Raw genomic sequence first — 22,320 nt, forward strand, 5'->3', positions numbered from 1 at the left:
GAAGTTCATTCGTGGAAGAGCCCAAAGAGTACACAGTGGGAGAAAAGCTGCTTGTGTTACCTCTGCAACTAAAGCAGAGTTCTACCGTTAAAACTGCGTGTTTTGGGAGAGGATATGCTTACAGTCCTCGCTACAGCCTGCCACGGTTGAGGCAGTTCGATCCACGTGGGAATCCCTGCATAAAGAAATTTATTCGTGGAAGAGCCCAAAGATTACACACTGGGAGTAATGCTGCTTGTGTTCCACCTGCAACTAACGCAGAGTTCCTTGGGTAAAACTGCCGTGTTTTCAGAGAGGAAATGCTTAGAGGCCTAACTAGAGCCTGCTTGCTTTAGGCATTTCACTCCACGCGGGACCCCTTGAGTATAGATATTCTTTCGGGCAAAGGCTCATTGGGTACACTGTGGGAGAAAAGCTGCTTGTGTTCCACCTGCAACTAAAGCAGAATTCTTCGGGTAAACCTGCGTGATTTGGTAGAGGATATGCTTACAGTCCTCGTTACAGCCTTCCATGGTGGAGGCAGTTCGCTCCTCGTGGGAATCCCTGCATAAAGAAGTTCATTCGTGTAAGAGCCCAAAGAGTACACAGTGGGAGAAATGCTGCTTGTGTTCCACCTGCAACTAAAGCAGAATTCTTTGGGTAAAACTGCGTGTATTGGGAGAGGAAATGCTTACAGTCCTTATGAGAGCCTCCCTTCGTTGAGGCAGTTCACTGCACGTGGGACACCCTGCATACACCCTGTAGACTCCTTCGGGGAAGGGCTCTTTGTATAAAGTGTGGGACAAATGCAGCTTGTGTTCCACCTGCAACTAAAGCAGAGTTCTTCGGGTAAAAGTGCCGTGTTTTCAGAGAGGAAATCCTTAGAGACCACAGGAGAGCCTGCCATGGTTGAGGCAGTTCGCTCCACGCTGGAAACCATTCTTTTAGAACAAGTTCATTAGGGGAAGTGCCCATTCTGTACACTGTGGGAGGAAAGCTGATGGTGTTCCCCCTGCACCTAAAGCAGAGTTCTTCGTGTAAAACTGCGTGTTTCGGGAGGGGAAATGCTTACAGTATTCGCTACAGCCTGCCTTGGTTGAGGCAGTTCGCTCCACGTGGGAATCCCTGCATAAAGAAGTTCATTCGTGGAAGAGCCCAAAGAGTACACAGTGGGAGAAATGCTGCTTGTGTTCCACCTGCAACTAAAGCAGAATTCTTTGGTAAAACTGCCGTGTTTTGGAAGAGGAAATGCTTACAGTCCTCGCTACAGCCTGCCTTGGTTGAGGCAGTTCGCTCCACGTCGGAAACCCTGCATATAGAAGTTCATTCGTGGAAGAGCCCAAAGAGTACACAGTGGGAGAAAAGCTGCTTGTGTTACGCCTGCAAGTAAAGCAGAGTTCTAGCTTTAAAACTGCGTGGTTTGGGAGAGGATATGCTTACAATCCTCGCTACAGCCTGCCATGGTTGAGGCAGTTCGCTCCACGTGGGAAACCCTGCATATACAAGTTCATTCGTGAAGAGACCAAAGAGTACACAGTGGGAGAAATGCTGCTTGTGTTCCACCTGCAACGAAAGCAGAGTTCTTTGGGTAAAAGTTCCGTGTTTTCAGAGGGGAAATTCTTAGAGACCACAGTAATGCCTGCCATGGTTGAGGCAGTTCGCTCCACGCTGGAAACCATTCTTATAGAACAAGTTCATTAAGGGAAGTGCCCATTGTGTACACTGTGGGAGAAAAGATGCTTGTGTTCCCCCTGCAACTAAAGCAGAGTTCCTCGGGTAAACCTGCGTGATTTGGTAGAGGATATGCTTACAGTCCTCGCTACAGCCTGCCATGGTGGAGGCAGTTCGCTCCTCGTGGGAATCCCTGCATAAAGAAGTTCATTCGTGTAAGAGCCCAAAGAGTACACATTGCGAGTAATGCTGCTTGTATGCCACCTGCAACTAAAGCTGAATTCTTTGGTAAAACTGCCGTGTTTTGTAAGAGGAAATGCTTACAGTCCTCGCTACAGCCTGCCTTGGTTGAGGCAGTTCGCTCCACGTCGGAAACCCTGCATATAGAAGTTCATTCGTGGAAGAGCCCAAAGAGTACACAGTGGGAGAAAAGCTGCTTGTGTTACCTCTGCAACTAAAGCAGAGTTCTACCGTTAAAACTGCGTGTTTTGGGAGAGGATATGCTTACAGTCCTCGCTACAGCCTGCCACGGTTGAGGCAGTTCAATCCACGTGGGAATCCCTGCATAAAGAAATTCATTCGTGGAAGAGCCCAAAGATTACACACTGGGAGTAATGCTGCTTGTGTTCCACCTGCAACTAACGCAGAGTTCCTTGGGTAAAACTGCCGTGTTTTCAGAGAGGAAATGCTTAGAGGCCTAACTAGAGCCTTCTTGCTTTAGGCATTTCACTCCACGCGGGACCCCTTGAGTATAGATATTCTTTAGGGCAAAGGCTCATTGGGTACACTGTGGGAGAAAAGCTGCTTGTGTTCCACCTGCAACTAAAGAAGAATTCTTCGGGTAAACCTGCGTGATTTGGTAGAGGATATGCTTACAGTCCTCGTTACAACCTTCCATGGTGGAGGCAGTTCGCTCCTCGTGGGAATCCCTGCATAAAGAAGTTCATTCGTGTAAGAGCCCAAAGAGTACACAGTGGGAGAAATGCTGCTTGTGTTCCACCTGCAACTAAAGCAGAATTCTTTGGGTAAAACTGCGTGTATTGGGAGAGGAAATGTTACAGTCCTTATGGGAGCCTCCCTTCGTTGAGGCAGTTCACTGCACGTGGGACACCCTGCATACACCCTGTAGACTCCTTCGGGGAAGGGCTCTTTGTATAAAGTGTGGGACAAATGCAGCTTGTGTTCCACCTGCAACTAAAGCAGAGTTCTTCGGGTAAAAGTGCCGTGTTTTCAGAGAGGAAATCCTTAGAGATCACAGGAGAGCCTGCCATGGTTGAGGCAGTTCGCTCCACGCTGGAAACCATTCTTATAGAACAAGTTCATTAGGGGAAGTGCCCATTGTGTACACTGTGAGAGGAAAGCTGATGGTGTTCCCCCTGCAATTAAAGCAGAGTTCTTCGTGTAAAACTGCGTGTTTCGGGAGGGCAAATGCTTACAGTATTCGCTACAGCCTGCCTTGGTTGAGGCAGTTCGCTCCACGTGGGAATCCCTGCATAAAGAAGTTCATTCGTGGAAGAGCCCAAAGAGTACACAGTGGGAGAAATGCTGCTTGTGTTCCACCTGCAACTAAAGCAGAATTCTTTGGTAAAACTGCCGTGTTTTGGAAGAGGAAATGCTTACAGTCCTCGCTACAGCCTGCCTTGGTTGAGGCAGTTCACTCCACGTCGGAAACCCTGCATATAGAAGTTCATTCGTGGAAGAGCCCAAAGAGTACACAGTGGGAGAAAAGCTGCTTGTGTTACGCCTGCAAGTAAAGCAGAGTTCTAGCTTGAAAACTGCGTGGTTTGGGAGAGGATATGCTTACAATCCTCGCTACAGCCTGCCATGGTTGAGGCAGTTCGCTCCACGTGGGAAACCCTGCATATACAAGTTCATTCGTGAAGAGACCAAAGAGTACACAGTGGGAGAAATGCTGCTTGTGTTCCACCTGCAACGAAAGCAGAGTTCTTCGGGTAAAAGTTCCGTGTTTTCAGAGGGGAAATTCTTAGAGACCACAGTAGTGCCTGCCATGGTTGAGGCAGTTCGCTCCACGCTGGAAACCATTCTTATAGAACAAGTTCATTAAGGGAAGTGCCTATTGTGTACACTGTGGGAGGAAAGCTGATGGTGTTCCCCCTGCAACTAAAGCAGAGTTCTTCGTGTAAAACTGCGTGTTTCAGGAGGGGAAATGCTTACAGTCCTCGCTACAGCCTGCCATGGGGGAGGCAGTTCGCTCCTCGTGGGAATCCCTGCATATAGAAGTTCATTCGTGTAAGAGCCCAGAGTACACAGTGGGAGAAAAGCTGCTTGTGTTACGCCTGCAAGTAAAGAAGACCTCTAGCGTTAAAGCTACGAGGTTTGGGAGAGGATATGCTTACAGTCCTCGCTACAGCCTGCCACGGTTGAAGCAGTTCAATCCACGTGGGAATCCCTGCATAAAGAAATTCATTCGTGGAAGAGCCCAAAGATTACACACTGGGAGTAATGCTGCTTGTGTTCCACCTGCAACTAACGCAGAGTTCCTTGGGTAAAACTGCCGTGTTTTCAGAGAGGAAATGCTTAGACGCCTAACTAGAGCCTGCTTACTTTAGGCATTTCACTCCACGCGGGACCCCTTGAGTATAGATATTCTTTCGGGCAAAGGCTCATTGGGTACACTGTGGGAGAAAAGCTGCTTGTGTTCCACCTGCAACTAAAGCAGAATTCTTCAGGTAAACCTGCGTGATTTGGTAGAGGATATGCTTACAGTCCTCGTTACAGCCTTCCATGGTGGAGGCAGTTCGCTCCTCGTGGGAATCCCTGCATAAAGAAGTTCATTCGTGTAAGAGCCCAAAGAGTACACAGTGGGAGAAATGCTGCTTGTGTTCCACCTGCAACTAAAGCACCGTTCTTCGGGTAAAACTGCCTGTTATGGGGAGGAAATGCTTACAGTCCTTACGAGAGCCTGCCTTCATTGAGGCAGTTCGCTGCACGTGGGACACCCTGCATAATGAAGATTCATTCGGGGAAGGGCCGTTTGTATAAAGTGTGGGACAAATGCAGCTTGTGTTCCACCTGCAACTAAAGCAGAGTTCTTCGGGTTAAAGTGCCGTGTTTTCAGAGAGGAAATCCTTAGAGACCACAGGAGAGCCTGCCATGGTTGAGGCAGTTCGCTCCACGCTGGAAACCATTCTTTTAGAACAAGTTCATTAGGGGAAGTGCCCATTCTGTACACTGTGGGAGGAAAGCTGATGGTGTTCCCCCTGCACCTAAAGCAGAGTTCTTCGTGTAAAACTGCGTGTTTCGGGAGGGGAAATGCTTACAGTATTCGCTACAGCCTGCCTTGGTTGAGGCAGTTCGCTCCACGTGGGAAACCCTGCATAAAGAAGTTCATTCGTGGAAGAGCCCAAAGAGTACACAGTGGGAGAAATGCTGCTTGTGTTCCACCTGCAACTAAAGCAGAATTCTTTGGTAAAACTGCCGTGTTTTGTAAGAGGAAATGCTTACAGTCCTCGCTACAGCCTGCCTTGGTTGAGGCAGTTCGCTCCACGTCGGAAACCCTGCATATAGAAGTTCATTCGTGGAAGAGCCCAAAGAGTACACAGTGGGAGAAAAGCTGCTTGTGTTACGCCTGCAAGTAAAGCAGAGTTCTAGCTTTAAAACTGCGTGGTTTGGGAGAGGATATGCTTACAATCCTCGCTACAGCCTGCCATGGTTGAGGCAGTTCGCTCCACGTGGGAAACCCTGCATATACAAGTGCATTCGTGAAGAGACCAAAGAGTACACAGTGGGAGAAATGCTGCTTGTGTTCCACCTGCAACGAAAGCAGAGTTCTTTGGGTAAAAGTTCGGTGTTTTCAGAAGGGAAATTCTTAGAGACCACAGTAATGCCTGCCATGGTTGAGGCAGTTCGCTCCACGCTGGAAACCATTCTTATAGAACAAGTTCATTAGGGGAAGTGCCTATTGTGTACACTGTGGGAGGAAAGCTGATGGTGTTCCCCCTGCACCTAAAGCAGAGTTCTTCGTGTAAAACTGCGTGTTTCGGGAGGGGAAATGCTTACAGTCCTCGCTACAGCCTGCCTTGGTTGAGGCAGTTCGCTCCACGTCGGAAACCCTGCATATAGAAGTTCATTCGTGGAAGAGCCCAAAGAGTACACAGTGGGAGAAAAGCTGCTTGTGTTACGCCTGCAAGTAAAGCAGACTTCTAGCGTTAAAACTGCGAGGTTTGGGAGAGGATATGCTTACAGTCCTCGCTACAGCCTGCCATGGTTGAGGAAGTTCGCTCCACGTGGGAAACCCTGCATATACAAGTTCATTCGTGAAGAGACCAAAGAGTACACAGTGGGAGAAATGCTGCTTGTGTTCCATCTGCAATGAAAGCAGAGTTCTTCGGGTAAAAGTTCCGTGTTTTCAGAGGGGAAATTCTTAGAGACCACAGTAGTGCCTGCCATGGTTGAGGCAGTTCGCTCCACGCTGGAAACCATTCTTATAGAACAAGTTCATTAAGGGAAGTGCCCATTGTGTACACTGTGGGAGAAAAGATGCTTGTGTTCCCCCTGCAACTAAAGCAGAGTTCCTCGGGTAAACCTGCGTGATTTGGTAGAGGATATGCTTACAGTCCTCGCTACAGCCTGCCATGGTGGAGGCAGTTCGCTCCTCGTGGGAATCCCTGCATAAAGAAGTTCATTCGTGTAAGAGCCCAAAGAGTACACATTGCGAGTAATGCTGCTTGTATGCCACCTGCAACTATAGCTGAATTCTTTGGTAAAACTGCCGTGTTTTGGAAGAGGAAATGCTTACAGTCCTCGCTACAGCCTGCCTTGGTTGAGGCAGTTCGCTCCACGTCGGAAACCCTGCATATAGAAGTTCATTCGTGGAAGAGCCCAAAGAGTACACAGTGGGAGAAAAGCTGCTTGTGTTACCTCTGCAACTAAAGCAGAGTTCTACCGTTAAAACTGCGTGTTTTGGGAGAGGATATGCTTACAGTCCTCGCTACAGCCTGCCACGGTTGAGGCAGTTCGCTCCTCGTGGGAATCCCTGCATAAAGAAGTTCATTCGTGTAAGAGCCCAAAGAGTACACAGTGGGAGAAATGCTGCTTGTGTTCCACCTGCAACTAAAGCAGAATTCTTTGGGTAAAACTGCGTGTATTGGGAGAGGAAATGCTTACAGTCCTTATGAGAGCCTCCCTTCGTTGAGGCAGTTCACTGCACGTGGGACACCCTGCATACACCCTGTAGACTCCTTCGGGGAAGGGCTCTTTGTATAAAGTGTGGGACAAATGCAGCTTGTGTTCCACCTGCAACTAAAGCAGAGTTCTTCGGGTTAAAGTGCCGTGTTTTCAGAGAGGAAATCCTTAGAGACCACAGGAGAGCCTGCCATGGTTGAGGCAGTTCGCTCCACGCTGGAAACCATTCTTTTAGAACAAGTTCATTAGGGGAAGTGCCCATTCTGTACACTGTGGGAGGAAAGCTGATGGTGTTCCCCCTGCACCTAAAGCAGAGTTCTTCGTGTAAAACTGCGTGTTTCGGGAGGGGAAATGCTTACAGTATTCGCTACAGCCTGCCTTGGTTGAGGCAGTTCGCTCCACGTGGGAAACCCTGCATAAAGAAGTTCATTCGTGGAAGAGCCCAAAGAGTACACAGTGGGAGAAATGCTGCTTGTGTTCCACCTGCAACTAAAGCAGAATTCTTTGGTAAAACTGCCGTGTTTTGTAAGAGGAAATGCTTACAGTCCTCGCTACAGCCTGCCTTGGTTGAGGCAGTTCGCTCCACGTCGGAAACCCTGCATATAGAAGTTCATTCGTGGAAGAGCCCAAAGAGTACACAGTGGGAGAAAAGCTGCTTGTGTTACGCCTGCAAGTAAAGCAGAGTTCTAGCTTTAAAACTGCGTGGTTTGGGAGAGGATATGCTTACAATCCTCGCTACAGCCTGCCATGGTTGAGGCAGTTCGCTCCACGTGGGAAACCCTGCATATACAAGTGCATTCGTGAAGAGACCAAAGAGTACACAGTGGGAGAAATGCTGCTTGTGTTCCACCTGCAACGAAAGCAGAGTTCTTTGGGTAAAAGTTCGGTGTTTTCAGAGGGGAAATTCTTAGAGACCACAGTAATGCCTGCCATGGTTGAGGCAGTTCGCTCCACGCTGGAAACCATTCTTATAGAACAAGTTCATTAGGGGAAGTGCCTATTGTGTACACTGTGGGAGGAAAGCTGATGGTGTTCCCCCTGCACCTAAAGCAGAGTTCTTCGTGTAAAACTGCGTGTTTCGGGAGGGGAAATGCTTACAGTCCTCGCTACAGCCTGCCATGGTGGAGGCAGTTCGCTCCTCGTGGGAATCCCTGCATATAGAAGTTCATTCGTGTAAGAGCCCAAAGAGTACACAGTGGGAGAAAAGCTGCTTGTGTTACGCCTGCAAGTAAAGCAGACTTCTTGCGTTAAAACTGCGAGGTTTGGGAGAGGATATGCTTACAGTCCTCGCTACAGCCTGCCATGGTTGAGGAAGTTCGCTCCACGTGGGAAACCCAGCATATACAAGTTCATTCGTGAAGAGACCAAAGAGTACACAGTGGGAGAAATGCTGCTTGTGTTCCACCTGCAACGAAAGCAGAGTTCTTCGGGTAAAAGTTCCGTGTTTTCAGAGGGGAAATTCTTAGAGACCACAGTAGTGCCTGCCATGGTTGAGGCAGTTCGCTCCACGCTGGAAACCATTCTTATAGAACAAGTTCATTAAGGGAAGTGCCCATTGTGTACACTGTGGGAGAAAAGATGCTTGTGTTCCCCCTGCAACTAAAGCAGAGTTCCTCGGGTAAACCTGCGTGATTTGGTAGAGGATATGCTTACAGTCCTCGCTACAGCCTGCCATGGTGGAGGCAGTTCGCTCCTCGTGGGAATCCCTGCATAAAGAAGTTCATTCGTGTAAGAGCCCAAAGAGTACACATTGCGAGTAATGCTGCTTGTATGCCACCTGCAACTAAAGCTGAATTCTTTGGTAAAACTGCCGTGTTTTGTAAGAGGAAATGCTTACAGTCCTCGCTACAGCCTGCCTTGGTTGAGGCAGTTCGCTCCACGTCGGAAACCCTGCATATAGAAGTTCATTCGTGGAAGAGCCCAAAGAGTACACAGTGGGAGAAAAGCTGCTTGTGTTACCTCTGCAACTAAAGCAGAGTTCTACCGTTAAAACTGCGTGTTTTGGGAGAGGATATGCTTACAGTCCTCGCTACAGCCTGCCACGGTTGAGGCAGTTCGATCCACGTGGGAATCCCTGCATAAAGAAATTTATTCGTGGAAGAGCCCAAAGATTACACACTGGGAGTAATGCTGCTTGTGTTCCACCTGCAACTAACGCAGAGTTCCTTGGGTAAAACTGCCGTGTTTTCAGAGAGGAAATGCTTAGAGGCCTAACTAGAGCCTGCTTGCTTTAGGCATTTCACTCCACGCGGGACCCCTTGAGTATAGATATTCTTTCGGGCAAAGGCTCATTGGGTACACTGTGGGAGAAAAGCTGCTTGTGTTCCACCTGCAACTAAAGCAGAATTCTTCAGGTAAACCTGCGTGATTTGGTAGAGGATATGCTTACAGTCCTCGTTACAGCCTTCCATGGTGGAGGCAGTTCGCTCCTCGTGGGAATCCCTGCATAAAGAAGTTCATTCGTGTAAGAGCCCAAAGAGTACACAGTGGGAGAAATGCTGCTTGTGTTCCACCTGCAACTAAAGCACCGTTCTTCGGGTAAAACTGCCTGTTATGGGGAGGAAATGCTTACAGTCCTTACGAGAGCCTGCCTTCATTGAGGCAGTTCGCTGCACGTGGGACACCCTGCATAATGAAGATTCATTCGGGGAAGGGCCGTTTGTATAAAGTGTGGGACAAATGCAGCTTGTGTTCCACCTGCAACTAAAGCAGAGTTCTTCGGGTTAAAGTGCCGTGTTTTCAGAGAGGAAATCCTTAGAGACCACAGGAGAGCCTGCCATGGTTGAGGCAGTTCGCTCCACGCTGGAAACCATTCTTTTAGAACAAGTTCATTAGGGGAAGTGCCCATTCTGTACACTGTGGGAGGAAAGCTGATGGTGTTCCCCCTGCACCTAAAGCAGAGTTCTTCGTGTAAAACTGCGTGTTTCGGGAGGGGAAATGCTTACAGTATTCGCTACAGCCTGCCTTGGTTGAGGCAGTTCGCTCCACGTGGGAAACCCTGCATAAAGATGTTCATTCGTGGAAGAGCCCAAAGAGTACACAGTGGGAGAAATGCTGCTTGTGTTCCACCTGCAACTAAAGCAGAATTCTTTGGTAAAACTGCCGTGTTTTGGAAGAGGAAATGCTTACAGTCCTCGCTACAGCCTGCCTTGGTTGAGGCAGTTCGCTCCACGTCGCAAACCCTGCATATAGAAGTTCATTCGTGGAAGAGCCCAAAGAGTACACAGTGGGAGAAAAGCTGCTTGTGTTACGCCTGCAAGTAAAGCAGAGTTCTAGCTTTAAAACTGCGTGGTTTGGGAGAGGATATGCTTACAATCCTCGCTACAGCCTGCCATGGTTGAGGCAGTTCGCTCCACGTGGGAAACCCTGCATATACAAGTGCATTCGTGAAGAGACCAAAGAGTACACAGTGGGAGAAATGCTGCTTGTGTTCCACCTGCAACGAAAGCAGAGTTCTTTGGGTAAAAGTTCGGTGTTTTCAGACGGGAAATTCTTAGAGACCACAGTAATGCCTGCCATGGTTGAGGCAGTTCGCTCCACGCTGGAAACCATTCTTATAGAACAAGTTCATTAGAGGAAGTGCCTATTGTGTACACTGTGGGAGGAAAGCTGATGGTGTTCCCCCTGCACCTAAAGCAGAGTTCTTCGTGTAAAACTGCGTGTTTCGGGAGGGGAAATGCTTACAGTCCTCGCTACAGCCTGCCATGGTGGAGGCAGTTCGCTCCTCGTGGGAATCCCTGCATATAGAAGTTCATTCGTGTAAGAGCCCAAAGAGTACACAGTGGGAGAAAAGCTGCTTGTGTTACGCCTGCAAGTAAAGCAGACTTCTTGCGTTAAAACTGCGAGGTTTGGGAGAGGATATGCTTACAGTCCTCGCTACAGCCTGCCATGGTTGAGGCAGTTCGCTCCACGTGGGAAACCCTGCATATACAAGTTCATTCGTGAAGAGACCAAAGAGTACACAGTGGGAGAAATGCTGCTTGTGTTCCACCTGCAACGAAAGCAGAGTTCTTCGGGTAAAAGTTCCGTGTTTTCAGAGGGGAAATTCTTAGAGACCACAGTAGTGCCTGCCATGGTTGAGGCAGTTCGCTCCACGCTGGAAACCATTCTTATAGAACAAGTTCATTAAGGGAAGTGCCCATTGTGTACACTGTGGGAGAAAAGATGCTTGTGTTCCCCCTGCAACTAAAGCAGAGTTCCTCGGGTAAACCTGCGTGATTTGGTAGAGGATATGCTTACAGTCCTCGCTACAGCCTGCCATGGTGGAGGCAGTTCGCTCCTCGTGGGAATCCCTGCATAAAGAAGTTCATTCGTGTAAGAGCCCAAAGAGTACACATTGCGAGTAATGCTGCTTGTATGCCACCTGCAACTAAAGCTGAATTCTTTGGTAAAACTGCCGTGTTTTGTAAGAGGAAATGCTTACAGTCCTCGCTACAGCCTGCCTTGGTTGAGGCAGTTCGCTCCACGTCGGAAACCCTGCATATAGAAGTTCATTCGTGGAAGAGCCCAAAGAGTACACAGTGGGAGAAAAGCTGCTTGTGTTACCTCTGCAACTAAAGCAGAGTTCTACCGTTAAAACTGCGTGTTTTGGGAGAGGATATGCTTACAGTCCTCGCTACAGCCTGCCACGGTTGAGGCAGTTCGATCCACGTGGGAATCCCTGCATAAAGAAATTTATTCGTGGAAGAGCCCAAAGATTACACACTGGGAGTAATGCTGCTTGTGTTCCACCTGCAACTAACGCAGAGTTCCTTGGGTAAAACTGCCGTGTTTTCAGAGAGGAAATGCTTAGAGGCCTAACTAGAGCCTGCTTGCTTTAGGCATTTCACTCCACGCGGGACCCCTTGAGTATAGATATTCTTTAGGGCAAAGGCTCATTGGGTACACTGTGGGAGAAAAGCTGCTTGTGTTCCACCTGCAACTAAAGAAGAATTCTTCGGGTAAACCTGCGTGATTTGGTAGAGGATATGCTTACAGTCCTCGTTACAACCTTCCATGGTGGAGGCAGTTCGCTCCTCGTGGGAATCCCTGCATAAAGAAGTTCATTCGTGTAAGAGCCCAAAGAGTACACAGTGGGAGAAATGCTGCTTGTGTTCCACCTGCAACTAAAGCAGAATTCTTTGGGTAAAACTGCGTGTATTGGGAGAGGAAATGTTACAGTCCTTATGGGAGCCTCCCTTCGTTGAGGCAGTTCACTGCACGTGGGACACCCTGCATACACCCTGTAGACTCCTTCGGGGAAGGGCTCTTTGTATAAAGTGTGGGACAAATGCAGCTTGTGTTCCACCTGCAACTAAAGCAGAGTTCTTCGGGTAAAAGTGCCGTGTTTTCAGAGAGGAAATCCTTAGAGATCACAGGAGAGCCTGCCATGGTTGAGGCAGTTCGCTCCACGCTGGAAACCATTCTTATAGAACAAGTTCATTAGGGGAAGTGCCCATTGTGTACACTGTGAGAGGAAAGCTGATGGTGTTCCCCCTGCAATTAAAGCAGAGTTCTTCGTGTAAAACTGCGTGTTTCGGGAGGGCAAATGCTTACAGTATTCGCTACAGCCTGCCTTGGTTGAGGCAGTTCGCTCCACGTGGGAATCCCTGCATAAAGAAGTTCATTCGTGGAAGAGCCCAAAGAGTACACAGTGGGAGAAATGCTGCTTGTGTTCCACCTGCAACTAAAGCAGAATTCTTTGGTAAAACTGCCGTGTTTTGGAAGAGGAAATGCTTACAGTCCTCGCTACAGCCTGCCTTGGTTGAGGCAGTTCACTCCACGTCGGAAACCCTGCATATAGAAGTTCATTCGTGGAAGAGCCCAAAGAGTACACAGTGGGAGAAAAGCTGCTTGTGTTACGCCTGCAAGTAAAGCAGAGTTCTAGCTTGAAAACTGCGTGGTTTGGGAGAGGATATGCTTACAATCCTCGCTACAGCCTGCCATGGTTGAGGCAGTTCGCTCCACGTGGGAAACCCTGCATATACAAGTTCATTCGTGAAGAGACCAAAGAGTACACAGTGGGAGAAATGCTGCTTGTGTTCCACCTGCAACGAAAGCAGAGTTCTTCGGGTAAAAGTTCCGTGTTTTCAGAGGGGAAATTCTTAGAGACCACAGTAGTGCCTGCCATGGTTGAGGCAGTTCGCTCCACGCTGGAAACCATTCTTATAGAACAAGTTCATTAAGGGAAGTGCCTATTGTGTACACTGTGGGAGGAAAGCTGATGGTGTTCCCCCTGCAACTAAAGCAGAGTTCTTCGTGTAAAACTGCGTGTTTCAGGAGGGGAAATGCTTACAGTCCTCGCTACAGCCTGCCATGGGGGAGGCAGTTCGCTCCTCGTGGGAATCCCTGCATATAGAAGTTCATTCGTGTAAGAGCCCAGAGTACACAGTGGGAGAAAAGCTGCTTGTGTTACGCCTGCAAGTAAAGAAGACCTCTAGCGTTAAAGCTACGAGGTTTGGGAGAGGATATGCTTACAGTCCTCGCTACAGCCTGCCACGGTTGAAGCAGTTCAATCCACGTGGGAATCCCTGCATAAAGAAATTCATTCGTGGAAGAGCCCAAAGATTACACACTGGGAGTAATGCTGCTTGTGTTCCACCTGCAACTAACGCAGAGTTCCTTGGGTAAAACTGCCGTGTTTTCAGAGAGGAAATGCTTAGACGCCTAACTAGAGCCTGCTTACTTTAGGCATTTCACTCCACGCGGGACCCCTTGAGTATAGATATTCTTTCGGGCAAAGGCTCATTGGGTACACTGTGGGAGAAAAGCTGCTTGTGTTCCACCTGCAACTAAAGCAGAATTCTTCAGGTAAACCTGCGTGATTTGGTAGAGGATATGCTTACAGTCCTCGTTACAGCCTTCCATGGTGGAGGCAGTTCGCTCCTCGTGGGAATCCCTGCATAAAGAAGTTCATTCGTGTAAGAGCCCAAAGAGTACACAGTGGGAGAAATGCTGCTTGTGTTCCACCTGCAACTAAAGCACCGTTCTTCGGGTAAAACTGCCTGTTATGGGGAGGAAATGCTTACAGTCCTTACGAGAGCCTGCCTTCATTGAGGCAGTTCGCTGCACGTGGGACACCCTGCATAATGAAGATTCATTCGGGGAAGGGCCGTTTGTATAAAGTGTGGGACAAATGCAGCTTGTGTTCCACCTGCAACTAAAGCAGAGTTCTTCGGGTTAAAGTGCCGTGTTTTCAGAGAGGAAATCCTTAGAGACCACAGGAGAGCCTGCCATGGTTGAGGCAGTTCGCTCCACGCTGGAAACCATTCTTTTAGAACAAGTTCATTAGGGGAAGTGCCCATTCTGTACACTGTGGGAGGAAAGCTGATGGTGTTCCCCCTGCACCTAAAGCAGAGTTCTTCGTGTAAAACTGCGTGTTTCGGGAGGGGAAATGCTTACAGTATTCGCTACAGCCTGCCTTGGTTGAGGCAGTTCGCTCCACGTGGGAAACCCTGCATAAAGAAGTTCATTCGTGGAAGAGCCCAAAGAGTACACAGTGGGAGAAATGCTGCTTGTGTTCCACCTGCAACTAAAGCAGAATTCTTTGGTAAAACTGCCGTGTTTTGTAAGAGGAAATGCTTACAGTCCTCGCTACAGCCTGCCTTGGTTGAGGCAGTTCGCTCCACGTCGGAAACCCTGCATATAGAAGTTCATTCGTGGAAGAGCCCAAAGAGTACACAGTGGGAGAAAAGCTGCTTGTGTTACGCCTGCAAGTAAAGCAGAGTTCTAGCTTTAAAACTGCGTGGTTTGGGAGAGGATATGCTTACAATCCTCGCTACAGCCTGCCATGGTTGAGGCAGTTCGCTCCACGTGGGAAACCCTGCATATACAAGTGCATTCGTGAAGAGACCAAAGAGTACACAGTGGGAGAAATGCTGCTTGTGTTCCACCTGCAACGAAAGCAGAGTTCTTTGGGTAAAAGTTCGGTGTTTTCAGAAGGGAAATTCTTAGAGACCACAGTAATGCCTGCCATGGTTGAGGCAGTTCGCTCCACGCTGGAAACCATTCTTATAGAACAAGTTCATTAGGGGAAGTGCCTATTGTGTACACTGTGGGAGGAAAGCTGATGGTGTTCCCCCTGCACCTAAAGCAGAGTTCTTCGTGTAAAACTGCGTGTTTCGGGAGGGGAAATGCTTACAGTCCTCGCTACAGCCTGCCTTGGTTGAGGCAGTTCGCTCCACGTCGGAAACCCTGCATATAGAAGTTCATTCGTGGAAGAGCCCAAAGAGTACACAGTGGGAGAAAAGCTGCTTGTGTTACGCCTGCAAGTAAAGCAGACTTCTAGCGTTAAAACTGCGAGGTTTGGGAGAGGATATGCTTACAGTCCTCGCTACAGCCTGCCATGGTTGAGGAAGTTCGCTCCACGTGGGAAACCCTGCATATACAAGTTCATTCGTGAAGAGACCAAAGAGTACACAGTGGGAGAAATGCTGCTTGTGTTCCATCTGCAATGAAAGCAGAGTTCTTCGGGTAAAAGTTCCGTGTTTTCAGAGGGGAAATTCTTAGAGACCACAGTAGTGCCTGCCATGGTTGAGGCAGTTCGCTCCACGCTGGAAACCATTCTTATAGAACAAGTTCATTAAGGGAAGTGCCCATTGTGTACACTGTGGGAGAAAAGATGCTTGTGTTCCCCCTGCAACTAAAGCAGAGTTCCTCGGGTAAACCTGCGTGATTTGGTAGAGGATATGCTTACAGTCCTCGCTACAGCCTGCCATGGTGGAGGCAGTTCGCTCCTCGTGGGAATCCCTGCATAAAGAAGTTCATTCGTGTAAGAGCCCAAAGAGTACACATTGCGAGTAATGCTGCTTGTATGCCACCTGCAACTATAGCTGAATTCTTTGGTAAAACTGCCGTGTTTTGGAAGAGGAAATGCTTACAGTCCTCGCTACAGCCTGCCTTGGTTGAGGCAGTTCGCTCCACGTCGGAAACCCTGCATATAGAAGTTCATTCGTGGAAGAGCCCAAAGAGTACACAGTGGGAGAAAAGCTGCTTGTGTTACCTCTGCAACTAAAGCAGAGTTCTACCGTTAAAACTGCGTGTTTTGGGAGAGGATATGCTTACAGTCCTCGCTACAGCCTGCCACGGTTGAGGCAGTTCGCTCCTCGTGGGAATCCCTGCATAAAGAAGTTCATTCGTGTAAGAGCCCAAAGAGTACACAGTGGGAGAAATGCTGCTTGTGTTCCACCTGCAACTAAAGCAGAATTCTTTGGGTAAAACTGCGTGTATTGGGAGAGGAAATGCTTACAGTCCTTATGAGAGCCTCCCTTCGTTGAGGCAGTTCACTGCACGTGGGACACCCTGCATACACCCTGTAGACTCCTTCGGGGAAGGGCTCTTTGTATAAAGTGTGGGACAAATGCAGCTTGTGTTCCACCTGCAACTAAAGCAGAGTTCTTCGGGTTAAAGTGCCGTGTTTTCAGAGAGGAAATCCTTAGAGACCACAGGAGAGCCTGCCATGGTTGAGGCAGTTCGCTCCACGCTGGAAACCATTCTTTTAGAACAAGTTCATTAGGGGAAGTGCCCATTCTGTACACTGTGGGAGGAAAGCTGATGGTGTTCCCCCTGCACCTAAAGCAGAGTTCTTCGTGTAAAACTGCGTGTTTCGGGAGGGGAAATGCTTACAGTATTCGCTACAGCCTGCCTTGGTTGAGGCAGTTCGCTCCACGTGGGAAACCCTGCATAAAGAAGTTCATTCGTGGAAGAGCCCAAAGAGTACACAGTGGGAGAAATGCTGCTTGTGTTCCACCTGCAACTAAAGCAGAATTCTTTGGTAAAACTGCCGTGTTTTGTAAGAGGAAATGCTTACAGTCCTCGCTACAGCCTGCCTTGGTTGAGGCAGTTCGCTCCACGTCGGAAACCCTGCATATAGAAGTTCATTCGTGGAAGAGCCCAAAGAGTACACAGTGGGAGAAAAGCTGCTTGTGTTACGCCTGCAAGTAAAGCAGAGTTCTAGCTTTAAAACTGCGTGGTTTGGGAGAGGATATGCTTACAATCCTCGCTACAGCCTGCCATGGTTGAGGCAGTTCGCTCCACGTGGGAAACCCTGCATATACAAGTGCATTCGTGAAGAGACCAAAGAGTACACAGTGGGAGAAATGCTGCTTGTGTTCCACCTGCAACGAAAGCAGAGTTCTTTGGGTAAAAGTTCGGTGTTTTCAGAGGGGAAATTCTTAGAGACCACAGTAATGCCTGCCATGGTTGAGGCAGTTCGCTCCACGCTGGAAACCATTCTTATAGAACAAGTTCATTAGGGGAAGTGCCTATTGTGTACACTGTGGGAGGAAAGCTGATGGTGTTCCCCCTGCACCTAAAGCAGAGTTCTTCGTGTAAAACTGCGTGTTTCGGGAGGGGAAATGCTTACAGTCCTCGCTACAGCCTGCCATGGTGGAGGCAGTTCGCTCCTCGTGGGAATCCCTGCATATAGAAGTTCATTCGTGTAAGAGCCCAAAGAGTACACAGTGGGAGAAAAGCTGCTTGTGTTACGCCTGCAAGTAAAGCAGACTTCTTGCGTTAAAACTGCGAGGTTTGGGAGAGGATATGCTTACAGTCCTCGCTACAGCCTGCCATGGTTGAGGAAGTTCGCTCCACGTGGGAAACCCAGCATATACAAGTTCATTCGTGAAGAGACCAAAGAGTACACAGTGGGAGAAATGCTGCTTGTGTTCCACCTGCAACGAAAGCAGAGTTCTTCGGGTAAAAGTTCCGTGTTTTCAGAGGGGAAATTCTTAGAGACCACAGTAGTGCCTGCCATGGTTGAGGCAGTTCGCTCCACGCTGGAAACCATTCTTATAGAACAAGTTCATTAAGGGAAGTGCCCATTGTGTACACTGTGGGAGAAAAGATGCTTGTGTTCCCCCTGCAACTAAAGCAGAGTTCCTCGGGTAAACCTGCGTGATTTGGTAGAGGATATGCTTACAGTCCTCGCTACAGCCTGCCATGGTGGAGGCAGTTCGCTCCTCGTGGGAATCCCTGCATAAAGAAGTTCATTCGTGTAAGAGCCCAAAGAGTACACATTGCGAGTAATGCTGCTTGTATGCCACCTGCAACTAAAGCTGAATTCTTTGGTAAAACTGCCGTGTTTTGTAAGAGGAAATGCTTACAGTCCTCGCTACAGCCTGCCTTGGTTGAGGCAGTTCGCTCCACGTCGGAAACCCTGCATATAGAAGTTCATTCGTGGAAGAGCCCAAAGAGTACACAGTGGGAGAAAAGCTGCTTGTGTTACCTCTGCAACTAAAGCAGAGTTCTACCGTTAAAACTGCGTGTTTTGGGAGAGGATATGCTTACAGTCCTCGCTACAGCCTGCCACGGTTGAGGCAGTTCGATCCACGTGGGAATCCCTGCATAAAGAAATTTATTCGTGGAAGAGCCCAAAGATTACACACTGGGAGTAATGCTGCTTGTGTTCCACCTGCAACTAACGCAGAGTTCCTTGGGTAAAACTGCCGTGTTTTCAGAGAGGAAATGCTTAGAGGCCTAACTAGAGCCTGCTTGCTTTAGGCATTTCACTCCACGCGGGACCCCTTGAGTATAGATATTCTTTCGGGCAAAGGCTCATTGGGTACACTGTGGGAGAAAAGCTGCTTGTGTTCCACCTGCAACTAAAGCAGAATTCTTCAGGTAAACCTGCGTGATTTGGTAGAGGATATGCTTACAGTCCTCGTTACAGCCTTCCATGGTGGAGGCAGTTCGCTCCTCGTGGGAATCCCTGCATAAAGAAGTTCATTCGTGTAAGAGCCCAAAGAGTACACAGTGGGAGAAATGCTGCTTGTGTTCCACCTGCAACTAAAGCACCGTTCTTCGGGTAAAACTGCCTGTTATGGGGAGGAAATGCTTACAGTCCTTACGAGAGCCTGCCTTCATTGAGGCAGTTCGCTGCACGTGGGACACCCTGCATAATGAAGATTCATTCGGGGAAGGGCCGTTTGTATAAAGTGTGGGACAAATGCAGCTTGTGTTCCACCTGCAACTAAAGCAGAGTTCTTCGGGTTAAAGTGCCGTGTTTTCAGAGAGGAAATCCTTAGAGACCACAGGAGAGCCTGCCATGGTTGAGGCAGTTCGCTCCACGCTGGAAACCATTCTTTTAGAACAAGTTCATTAGGGGAAGTGCCCATTCTGTACACTGTGGGAGGAAAGCTGATGGTGTTCCCCCTGCACCTAAAGCAGAGTTCTTCGTGTAAAACTGCGTGTTTCGGGAGGGGAAATGCTTACAGTATTCGCTACAGCCTGCCTTGGTTGAGGCAGTTCGCTCCACGTGGGAAACCCTGCATAAAGATGTTCATTCGTGGAAGAGCCCAAAGAGTACACAGTGGGAGAAATGCTGCTTGTGTTCCACCTGCAACTAAAGCAGAATTCTTTGGTAAAACTGCCGTGTTTTGGAAGAGGAAATGCTTACAGTCCTCGCTACAGCCTGCCTTGGTTGAGGCAGTTCGCTCCACGTCGCAAACCCTGCATATAGAAGTTCATTCGTGGAAGAGCCCAAAGAGTACACAGTGGGAGAAAAGCTGCTTGTGTTACGCCTGCAAGTAAAGCAGAGTTCTAGCTTTAAAACTGCGTGGTTTGGGAGAGGATATGCTTACAATCCTCGCTACAGCCTGCCATGGTTGAGGCAGTTCGCTCCACGTGGGAAACCCTGCATATACAAGTGCATTCGTGAAGAGACCAAAGAGTACACAGTGGGAGAAATGCTGCTTGTGTTCCACCTGCAACGAAAGCAGAGTTCTTTGGGTAAAAGTTCGGTGTTTTCAGACGGGAAATTCTTAGAGACCACAGTAATGCCTGCCATGGTTGAGGCAGTTCGCTCCACGCTGGAAACCATTCTTATAGAACAAGTTCATTAGAGGAAGTGCCTATTGTGTACACTGTGGGAGGAAAGCTGATGGTGTTCCCCCTGCACCTAAAGCAGAGTTCTTCGTGTAAAACTGCGTGTTTCGGGAGGGGAAATGCTTACAGTCCTCGCTACAGCCTGCCATGGTGGAGGCAGTTCGCTCCTCGTGGGAATCCCTGCATATAGAAGTTCATTCGTGTAAGAGCCCAAAGAGTACACAGTGGGAGAAAAGCTGCTTGTGTTACGCCTGCAAGTAAAGCAGACTTCTTGCGTTAAAACTGCGAGGTTTGGGAGAGGATATGCTTACAGTCCTCGCTACAGCCTGCCATGGTTGAGGCAGTTCGCTCCACGTGGGAAACCCTGCATATACAAGTTCATTCGTGAAGAGACCAAAGAGTACACAGTGGGAGAAATGCTGCTTGTGTTCCACCTGCAACGAAAGCAGAGTTCTTCGGGTAAAAGTTCCGTGTTTTCAGAGGGGAAATTCTTAGAGACCACAGTAGTGCCTGCCATGGTTGAGGCAGTTCGCTCCACGCTGGAAACCATTCTTATAGAACAAGTTCATTAAGGGAAGTGCCCATTGTGTACACTGTGGGAGAAAAGATGCTTGTGTTCCCCCTGCAACTAAAGCAGAGTTCCTCGGGTAAACCTGCGTGATTTGGTAGAGGATATGCTTACAGTCCTCGCTACAGCCTGCCATGGTGGAGGCAGTTCGCTCCTCGTGGGAATCCCTGCATAAAGAAGTTCATTCGTGTAAGAGCCCAAAGAGTACACATTGCGAGTAATGCTGCTTGTATGCCACCTGCAACTAAAGCTGAATTCTTTGGTAAAACTGCCGTGTTTTGTAAGAGGAAATGCTTACAGTCCTCGCTACAGCCTGCCTTGGTTGAGGCAGTTCGCTCCACGTCGGAAACCCTGCATATAGAAGTTCATTCGTGGAAGAGCCCAAAGAGTACACAGTGGGAGAAAAGCTGCTTGTGTTACCTCTGCAACTAAAGCAGAGTTCTACCGTTAAAACTGCGTGTTTTGGGAGAGGATATGCTTACAGTCCTCGCTACAGCCTGCCACGGTTGAGGCAGTTCGATCCACGTGGGAATCCCTGCATAAAGAAATTTATTCGTGGAAGAGCCCAAAGATTACACACTGGGAGTAATGCTGCTTGTGTTCCACCTGCAACTAACGCAGAGTTCCTTGGGTAAAACTGCCGTGTTTTCAGAGAGGAAATGCTTAGAGGCCTAACTAGAGCCTGCTTGCTTTAGGCATTTCACTCCACGCGGGACCCCTTGAGTATAGATATTCTTTCGGGCAAAGGCTCATTGGGTACACTGTGGGAGAAAAGCTGCTTGTGTTCCACCTGCAACTAAAGAAGAATTCTTCGGGTAAACCTGCGTGATTTGGTAGAGGATATGCTTACAGTCCTCGTTACAGCCTTCCATGGTGGAGGCAGTTCGCTCCTCGTGGGAATCCCTGCATAAAGAAGTTCATTCGTGTAAGAGCCCAAAGAGTACACAGTGGGAGAAATGCTGCTTGTGTTCCACCTGCAACTAAAGCAGAATTCTTTGGGTAAAACTGCGTGTATTGGGAGAGGAAATGCTTACAGTCCTTATGAGAGCCTCCCTTCGTTGAGGCAGTTCACTGCACGTGGGACACCCTGCATACACCCTGTAGACTCCTTCGGGGAAGGGCTCTTTGTATAAAGTGTGGGACAAATGCAGCTTGTGTTCCACCTGCAACTAAAGCAGAGTTCTTCGGGTAAAAGTGCCGTGTTTTCAGAGAGGAAATCCTTAGAGATCACAGGAGAGCCTGCCATGGTTGAGGCAGTTCGCTCCACGCTGGAAACCATTCTTATAGAACAAGTTCATTAGGGGAAGTGCCCATTGTGTACACTGTGAGAGGAAAGCTGATGGTGTTCCCCCTGCAATTAAAGCAGAGTTCTTCGTGTAAAACTGCGTGTTTCGGGAGGGGAAATGCTTACAGTATTCGCTACAGCCTGCCTTGGTTGAGGCAGTTCGCTCCACGTGGGAATCCCTGCATAAAGAAGTTCATTCGTGGAAGAGCCCAAAGAGTACATAGTGGGAGAAATGCTGCTTGTGTTCCACCTGCAACTAAAGCAGAATTCTTTGGTAAAACTGCCGTGTTTTGGAAGAGGAAATGCTTACAGTCCTCGCTACAGCCTGCCTTGGTTGAGGCAGTTCGCTCCACGTCGGAAACCCTGCATATAGAAGTTCATTCGTGGAAGAGCCCAAAGAGTACACAGTGGGAGAAAAGCTGCTTGTGTTACGCCTGCAAGTAAAGCAGAGTTCTAGCTTTAAAACTGCGTGGTTTGGGAGAGGATATGCTTACAATCCTCGCTACAGCCTGCCATGGTTGAGGCAGTTCGCTCCACGTGGGAAACCCTGCATATACAAGTTCATTCGTGAAGAGACCAAAGAGTACACAGTGGGAGAAATGCTGCTTGTGTTCCACCTGCAACGAAAGCAGAGTTCTTTGGGTAAAAGTTCCGTGTTTTCAGAGGGGAAATTCTTAGAGACCACAGTAATGCCTGCCATGGTTGAGGCAGTTCGCTCCACGCTGGAAACCATTCTTATAGAACAAGTTCATTAGGGGAAGTGCCTATTGTGTACACTGTGGGAGGAAAGCTGATGGTGTTCCCCCTGCACCTAAAGCAGAGTTCTTCGTGTAAAACTGCGTGTTTCGGGAGGGGAAATGCTTACAGTCCT

This window comes from Mesoplodon densirostris, chromosome 13, assembly GCF_025265405.1.
Source record: "Mesoplodon densirostris isolate mMesDen1 chromosome 13, mMesDen1 primary haplotype, whole genome shotgun sequence".
Lineage (NCBI taxonomy): Eukaryota > Metazoa > Chordata > Mammalia > Artiodactyla > Ziphiidae > Mesoplodon > Mesoplodon densirostris.